The sequence below is a fragment of the Microtus ochrogaster genome, linkage group LG2, assembly GCF_000317375.1.
Source record: "Microtus ochrogaster isolate Prairie Vole_2 linkage group LG2, MicOch1.0, whole genome shotgun sequence".
NCBI lineage: Eukaryota > Metazoa > Chordata > Mammalia > Rodentia > Cricetidae > Microtus > Microtus ochrogaster.
Window position 1 is genome coordinate 6,496,630 of NC_022028.1, and position 8,576 is coordinate 6,505,205.

The following is an 8,576-nucleotide window of genomic DNA, read 5'->3' on the forward strand; positions in this document are numbered from 1 at the left end:
AGGCCAGGGGCTGGGGCTACGCTCCCAACTTAACAGTTCCTGAGGCCAAACAAGTATAAACAGGGGATTTGCGGTATAAACAGAGATTTCTAATTCAAGCACTGCCCGAGAGAGAGGCAGAGCTGCTGACCATTAATGCCTGTCCGACTTGGCTTTCTATTGCTATGGTAAAGACCATGACCAAAAGTGATGTGAGGGAAAGAGGGTTTATTTGGTTTACCCACCTCTACCCCAGTCCCCAACACTAAGGGAAGTCAAGGCCTGAATTCAAGTGTGGCAGGAACCTGTAGGGAGTAAATTTACTGTCTTGCTGTCACGGCTTGCTAACTTGCTTTTTTGTACAATGCAGGACCACCTGCACTGGGGGTAGCACTAGCCACTGAGGGTGTGCCCTCCTGTATCAATCGTTCATCAAGAAAATGCACCAGAAGCTTACCAACCTGATGGGGACATTGTCTCAATTGAGGCCCCTCTCCCCAGATGACCTTAGTTTGTGTCAAGTTGACAAAAAAACTAAACTGCTTTAGGCCAGCTCTTCAGGCCTCTGTCCTGGGGCTCATGCTCACCCGGGTGGCAGGAGATGGTCAACAGATCCCACCCCCATCTCTGCGATTGCTGGGTCACAATCAATCTCCCAATGCCTTCCGGCCCTGTGCCCCATAGCTAGACTGCCTACTGTGTAGAGCACGCACGCGTGCGCATGCGCGCGCACACACGCGTGGGCATGCGCGCGCACACACACACACACACACACACACGCCCATGGAAATGGTATTAGGTCCTTTACTGTGTTCCTGGGGAGATTTCACTGCGCACACTCTTGTGTGTAAGTACCCTGGTGAGTAAAGACGATGTCGCCTGAACCCCACCTCAGTCTTTCCCACCCACCACCCTACAGCTATGGCTGTACTCAATTTACGCCCTAGCAGGATCTCTCTCTTCTTCCTGCTCGGCTTTGCCTCAGAGAAGCAGCAAAGACCGTGCAGCTTAGTCCTTTTGGGCTAAAACTGAACACTGAGGTTCTCTTTGAAAAGACTTCTTTCCTGCGATGGGTGTGGTGACAAGTGCCTGCCATCGCTCAGCTCTCTTGAGGCTGGAGCAGGAGGCTCGTGAATTTGAGGCAAATCTAAGCTACACAGGAAGACCCTAGCTCAAACAGCAAAAGTATATCATTTCTAACACCAAACCACAGGGTAACCCCGCCCTTGCCAGATTCTGTGTGTATGAGCCCGCATGCATACGTGTGCTTTCAATTGAGCCAGTGGTCCCAGCCATGCTAGAGAAGCGTGTTACCATATATACCCTCCTCTCCCCACACACTTTTCAGAGAGAATCTCATTTATCCCAGGCTGCCCATAGCATCTCCATGTAACTGAAGATCGTTCTACATCCTAAATGCTTGGGTTTCTGGGACCACAGCCTGCTGGTCTCTCCTGTGCTGAGAAATGAACACGGGTCCTCATGTTTGCTAGGCAAGCCCTCTACCACAGAGCTGCACCCCGTTCAGATTCTCCTGAAACCTGGGGCGAGGTGGAAAGAGAGCTGGATCAGGAGAAAAATATAGGAAGAGTCTCACACCTCAGTCACTACTGCTCACTTGGCAGGAGGTCCACACTTCCACCTGGTCTGAACCTCGCTAAACGAGCCAGGATTCCGGTCTGTAGGTTGACTCCAGTGAGGTGAGGTGGAGGATTTTCTCCTGGTCAGGGAAACCCTGGGAGACCCACACCCAGCTTTCTCTATTGTTTTCCCAGTTCAGTTTCTTGTCTGTGAAACTGCAAACGTGCATTCAATAGATAACCTCAAAGGTCCCTTGGATTCCCGCCTTTGTATGGTCCTGTGTCCCTTCACAGTTAACACCCTGGGAGAAGAGAAATTTATCGCCACAGACTGCCAGGCCAAGTGGGTTTGCCAAGGCCTTATCTTGCTGGGTAGGGACCATCGATACAAACACTGCCAACAGCTACGTTATATGCCAACTGCATGGGACGTGACACCCGACTGGAATCCTGACTTGAAGCTCTGATCCGCAGCAGAGAAGCTCCTTGCTATGATGTGCTGCCAAGGGACACATTGGTTTTGTGGATAAGGCTTCCTGGTTCTCGGATCTCAGCCCCATCCCTCACCAGGACCTGGGGAAGGCAGCTTGTGAGTTCCATAACAGCACACTGCCAGGCTCTGCCGAGGCTAACTGTGCTGGCTGAGAGCTTCACCCGGTACTGGCAATAATGCGACTGTTCCCGGAGTTGGCTGGGCCAGAGCACAAGCCCATCTACCGTCTGTTTTACCAGAGGGAGGGAATGCCATGAAGCATCCACTCTTGCCACCGATGTTGAAAGGAAAAATAAGAAATTACATCCTCAGAGGCACAGTTGAAATTTGTTTTGACTATTGTTTATATAGTAAAGTCTGCAAAAAAAAATAATATCTATGACTTGTTCATGACCTGATTTCTCTTAGACTAGAAGACGATTCTCCAGGTCTCAGTCCAACCAGCAATACCCATACCATCAAGCACTTGTTATAAATGTCATGTGAAGGCTGGGGAGACGGCTCCGTGGGTAAATTGCTTGTCGTGAATATGTAAGGACCTAAACTGGATTTCCCTGAATCCATGTAAAAACTTTTGGTATGGTAGTGCATGCTGGGAATTCCTGTGCTGGGCAGGCAGAGACAAGACGATCCAACCAGTGTGACCTATTCAGTGAGTTCCGGTTTCAGTGGGAGATCTGGCCTCAGAAAATAAGGTGGAGCAGGCCATGGTGGCACACAAGTTTAATCTCAGCATTCAGGAGGCAGAAGCAGGGGGATCTCTGTGACTTTGAGGGCAGCCTCATCTCCTTAGTGAGACCTTGTCTCAAGCAACAAACAAACAAACAAGCAAGAAAACAACTGAGAAAGACTAGATACTCTGGCATCTGCACACAAGAGGCATATGCGCCTGTATCCACACTAGCACCGACATACACATGCAAAATAAAACGAAACGTAGACACCAGGGACCTGCCTTTCCACACTCTGTCCAAGTAATTGCTGCCTCCTCAGGGTCAGAGACACTAATCTGAAAACTCTAGAGGAGGCTGTTAGAGACTGAGACATGATTAGGCCCCTAGGGAGGATCTGAAGCCTCTGTGTGTGTGGGGGGGCGGGGGGTAATCGTATGAGCCATTCTTTCTGATTGATTTTCTACCATCGCTGACATTTCTCTGAGCTCCAACCGTCAAGAGAATGTTGGGAATGATCTGAGTCAAGATACTGCATGGAGGTTTTCCAGGCAATGTAATATGAGTGTTAAGGATGAAACAGATGGGAGGCCTGGCTCCCTTACTAACCTGAACTAACTCGGTTACCTTGCCGAGCCTTGGGCACATTATCCTAAGGAAGCTTCTGCGCGGGAGTAAGGGAGGAAAGCCTGAACTTCTTTAACAGGTCTATGGCGAGGGTTCAAGAGGGTGGATTATTGAAGTTAAGACATTTCTTAGAGAAGTTATCGGTGCCATGGGCAGACAGACAGATGGACAGCAGCATGACAGGGGCTTTGAGGCAAGTTCAAGCTCCACACAGACAGCATGGCTGGGACTTTGAAGAGAAGAAAATGGGGCTCACAGGGCAGAAGCAGAGTCTTTTCTTAGACCTTTCTGAGAACTGGGGTTTTCACAGTGTGACTCTCAGCCCCTGCGTGGATGTAAACCCTAGTACCTAGCAACCTGCTGGGTGGATATTCTCAGGAGATGCTTCAGTGTGAGCCCCGTCAGTATCTGTGAGAGCTGCTACAGGCCTGCATTCCGCGGCCCGAGCCGCGGGTGCCTACATGCTTAGCATTCTTCATAGACTTCCTGTTACTTGCTGAGCTCCTGACAAGGGGCAGCTCTTATTAATGTCGCTAACAGGAGCAGCAAGGGAAGAACGCTACACAGCTCTGTTGTTAGCGTAACTCGGCATGGCTAAAGGAAAGGCATCATTGAGAGGACAATGCACACTCAAGCCTCATTTCTGTCACTGACGTCCTTGGGCAGACTGTTGTACCACTAGCTGTAAAATGGGAAAGACGACAATGACCTTGCTGGGTTCTTGGGAGGCTTACGGGGAGAAGTAGACAGAGCAGTTGTTTGGTGCTGGAAGTACTGAGGATTATTAAACAGCACCTTAGCCTTTCACCGTCTCCTTCCGTGTGGGGGGAGCAAACTCAGGTATTCAAACACGCAAGGACAATGTACTGTCTGTTAAACATCCTGGACCATGCCAGGGTCAGAACTTCAGAATTATGCATCCCTTCTCCCTTTCTCCTAGCCTTCCTGAAGCTCCTGTCAGTACCCCAAAGATAGATTTGGGGTCTCTGGACACTGGGGCCCTGTTAACTATTTCTCTTTCTACGGTGGTCACACCAAATAAATTGCTTCACACACACACACACACACACACACACACACACACGCACACACGGGCTTTCTATTCATGAAAAATGCCTGCCGAAAGCTAGGGCTGGAATTAGTTCAGGGCTCTATCAAGTACCTAGGCTCAGTTCCCTGCCCCCACATGGAGGCTCACAGTGGCAATTTCAGTTACAGGGATCTGACATCTTCTGGCCTCCGTGGACTTCTGTACACACATGGTACAAATACACATAAAATAACAAATCAGTCCTGATTTTAAAAGCTAGAAGGGAGGTCTGTGGGAAAGGCCAAGAATAAGAAATATATTACCATTCCTTGTTTGTTATCCTATAGAAAACATTGATGGTCCCTCATCAGGTAAAAATAAAAGTAGCAAAAGAAGTCTGCCCAAAGAAATAAAACTGAAGAATTACAAACCAAGAGAATTTTTCTAGTTCTTTATTCCCCTTTGTTAATACAAGACAGACTTTTTTAGGGCTGATGAGTTGGCTCAACAGGTAAAGTGACCACTGTCAAGCATGAAGACTGAGTTTAATCCCCAGGACCCACACGGTGGAAGGAGAGACCAGCTCCTGAAGTTGTCCTCTGATCTCCAGATGGACCTGAGGCATGCGTGCATGGACACACACTCTGTTCACACGTAACCACACACTCAAAATAAATACACAGATAAATAAATAAGAAAGAAAGGAAGAAAGAAAGAGGGAGAGAGAGAGAAAGAGAGAAAGAAAAAAGGAGGAAGGGAGAGAGGGAGGAAGGGAAGAAGGGAAAGAAGGAGGGAGGGACGGAGGGAAGGAGGGAGGGAGGGAGGGAGGGAGGGAGGGAGGGAGGAAGACTTTGATTTAAGATAGTGTTTCTCAACCCTCCTAATGTTGTGACTCTTTAATACATACAGTCCCTCATGTTAAGCTGACCCCAACCATAAAATTATTTTGTTGCAATTTCATAACTGTAATTTTGTTTTTTTATGAATTATAATGTAAATATATGTGTTTTCTGATGGTCTTAGGTAGTCCCTCAAAGGGGTCGCGACCCACAGGTCGAGAACCACTGGTTTGGGACCTCTTCAAGCTTGTGCTGGGCTCTCAGGTTTCTATTGGAGTTTCTTCCTAACCCAGCTCTCTCCCTGCCTTTCTGTTCTGCTCCAAGGAGGCCCAGACACCAGCGTGAGCCCTTTTCCGGCCTCCCCCTCCTCCAGACCATATGGGAATGTATTTCTCTTATCCTGGCCTTGCAGGTGCAGGGGGCGCCCATGCAGAGCGGTAATACACGTCTGCTCGAGTGTCGGAGTGAAACATAGCTTCCATCCGGAGTATAATCAGAGGACGCACAGGAGGTGTGACTATGAGGCAGGGGGATGGACTCTTTCTTCCCAAAGGAATTTTGCTTTTGTTTATTTGTTCGTCTGAGGAAGTTCAGGACGTCTCCAGAGCACAGATGGTTACTGCACCTTTTACACTTAGCCATACGTCCTCTGGTAATTACTCTCTCCACAGCTTCAGGTCCTCGGCTGTGACATAAGAAGAGCTCAGGGCCTGCCTAAGGGTTACTGTGAGAATTCAACCAATAGTGCATTTAGCAGAATCTCTGAAACACAGTCAGTGCTCGGTATATGTTAGCTATTAGCATAGGTTTAATTATTAGTGTAAAACTGCATAGAAGATGGCAAAATTTCCTTTTCCTGTTAGACTCCCCTTCCTAAGTTCCCCGTCCTATTCATCCTGCCAAGATACAACCTTGAAAGTTCAGATCAGCTTTTTCAAGACCGTGCTGAGAGATGACTCTTGCACAGGACCCGAGGTCCCAGCACGCATGTCTGGCAGCTCATAACTGCCCATAATTCAGCTCTGTAGAATTTGACACCCACTTCTGGCCTCCGTGAGCATCTGTATATACGTTCTTGTGCATAAAAACACAATCCTCCCACAAGCACGTAAATAAAAATAAAATCTTTGTAAAATAAGCAAAACCTTACTTGCTATATATGTGTGTGTGTGTGTGTGTGTGTGTGTGTGTGTGTGTGTGTGCATACTTGCTATATATATTCACACCCCAGTCATGATGGGACATGCCTTTAATCCTAACAATGGGGAATCAGAGGCAGTTGGATTTCTGTGAGTTCAAAGGTAGCCAGAGCTACAAAGTGAAACAAAATTTTAAAAAATTCAAGCACCTGTCAAAGTTGCTGATTTGTAAGAATCAGTGATTTCAGCATTAACAGACGGTAAAGAGTGCAGCCTTGACCCTGAGGGTAACTCAACGGAAGCTCGTGTTTGCTTGGCTTCCCTCACACACTTCCCTGGCTTTGGGCTCTGTTCACCAACCCCCACAGCCTCCCTGCCCGGCCAAGTCCCAAGTCAAAGATGACTCCAACCTCTCTTGGCAATGCAACCAATCAGCTGCTGCTCTGTATTTAGCAATACAGAGGACACAGACCCTGGCCAGGGGCAGCTAGACTTGATGCAGTCAGTACCCTGGCACAGGGCAACAACTGTGCAAGAAGTAGGCGAGAAGTAAGGATGGGCAGCCTTATACAACACCCACTTTTCCTTTTGGAATGTTTTTACTGGGTGAACCCAAAGGCACTACAGTGTGTGTGTATGTCTGTATATTTGCAGGAGTGTGTGTGTGTCTGCATGTGTATGTATATATGTGTATGTATGTATGTATGTATGTGTGCATATTTGCATGGGTGTCTATTCGTGTGTGTATGTTTGCATGTTTATGTGTGTGTGCATGCATGCATGTGTGTGTGTGCGTGTCTGTATGTTTATGTGAGTATGTGTACATGTCTGTATGTTTCCATGAGTGTACACAGTGTGCCTGTTTTCATGTGTATGTATGTGCGTGTGGAGGTGTGTAAACACCCTCGTGTGTTTCTGTGGGTGTACATGTGTGTGAAGGCCAAAAGCTGACCCTGGGAGTTCCTTAGGAGTCATTCACCTTGTTTGTAAGACAGGTTTCTTATTGTCTGGAACTTTCCATGCAGGCTAGGCTGCATTACCAGTAAGCCCCAAAGATCTGTCTCTTTCTGATTCCTCAGCTTTGAGACTACAAACACACCTCAATACCCAGCTTTTCCACATTTCATCTGGGATCAAACTCAGAACTTCAGGTTTGTGCAGCAAGACCTTAACAGCTAAGCTCTCGCCCCAGCCTTCAGGGTCCATTATGGCTCCACAGTATGTTCTTATGTATGTATGTGTCAGCATAGCAAACTCAGTCCTATAGATGCAGAAACAGACTTGGTTCATCTCAAAAGTGACAAAAATAGGATCCAAACTCAAGATACCCTCATTCCAATTTTCTTCTCCTTCTCAATCAGGAATGCCAGGGTGCTTCTCCTCAACTAATGCTTTTCTTTTAAATCACTAATATAGCTCTGGCAACAAACAAACAAATAAACAAAAACCAAAACAAAACCTTGATGCTTAGTGGTAAGTAAACTCGTGCTAGTCGTGGGTTGTGGTTCGGAGTTTAATCTCTGGGCCAGCTCATATTCTTTGTAGCCCAGCAGCTATTCAGGCTGGACGAAGTTCTGATTTTTACCTCCCTATTTTTAACTGCTAGGACCTGAAAACAGAAAATAATATCATTAAGAGTGAACAAGGTCCTCAGCCAGCTTACAGACACACCCCAGGAAGCCGGGCTTCCAGGCTGGACTTCCTAGTGGGAAGGCACTCTCTTTCCCTGCCAGTGGGAAGGTCACAACACAAGCAGTTACCACATTTATTCTCAGTGTGTCCCCCGGGGAGGTGGGAGCAGAGAGGGAGACCCGTCTCCCAGTCAAAGAAGCTAAAATAATCCACTGGTGTTAGATGTTTTGGGATCATGTGAGGAAGAGACATTAACCAAAGAGAAAAGATATTATTTTTATTGCTGCTGAAACTGAGTCTGAAGTAAAGGTCAATTCTAGTCTTCGAATGAAAAGCCAATGCAGGCATAGAGGCTGCAGCCTGCGGGTCCTTGTTCACAAGTGCAGACAGTGACTGCAGCCTGCGGGTCCTTGTTCACAAGTGCAGACAGAGACTGCAGCCTGCAGGTCCTTCTTCACAAGTGCAGACAGAGACTGCAACCTGCAGGTCCTTCTTCACAAGTGCAGACAGAGACTACAGCCTGCGGGTCGTTGTTCACAAGTGCAGACAGAGACTGCAGCCTGCAGGTCCTTGTTCACAAGTGCAG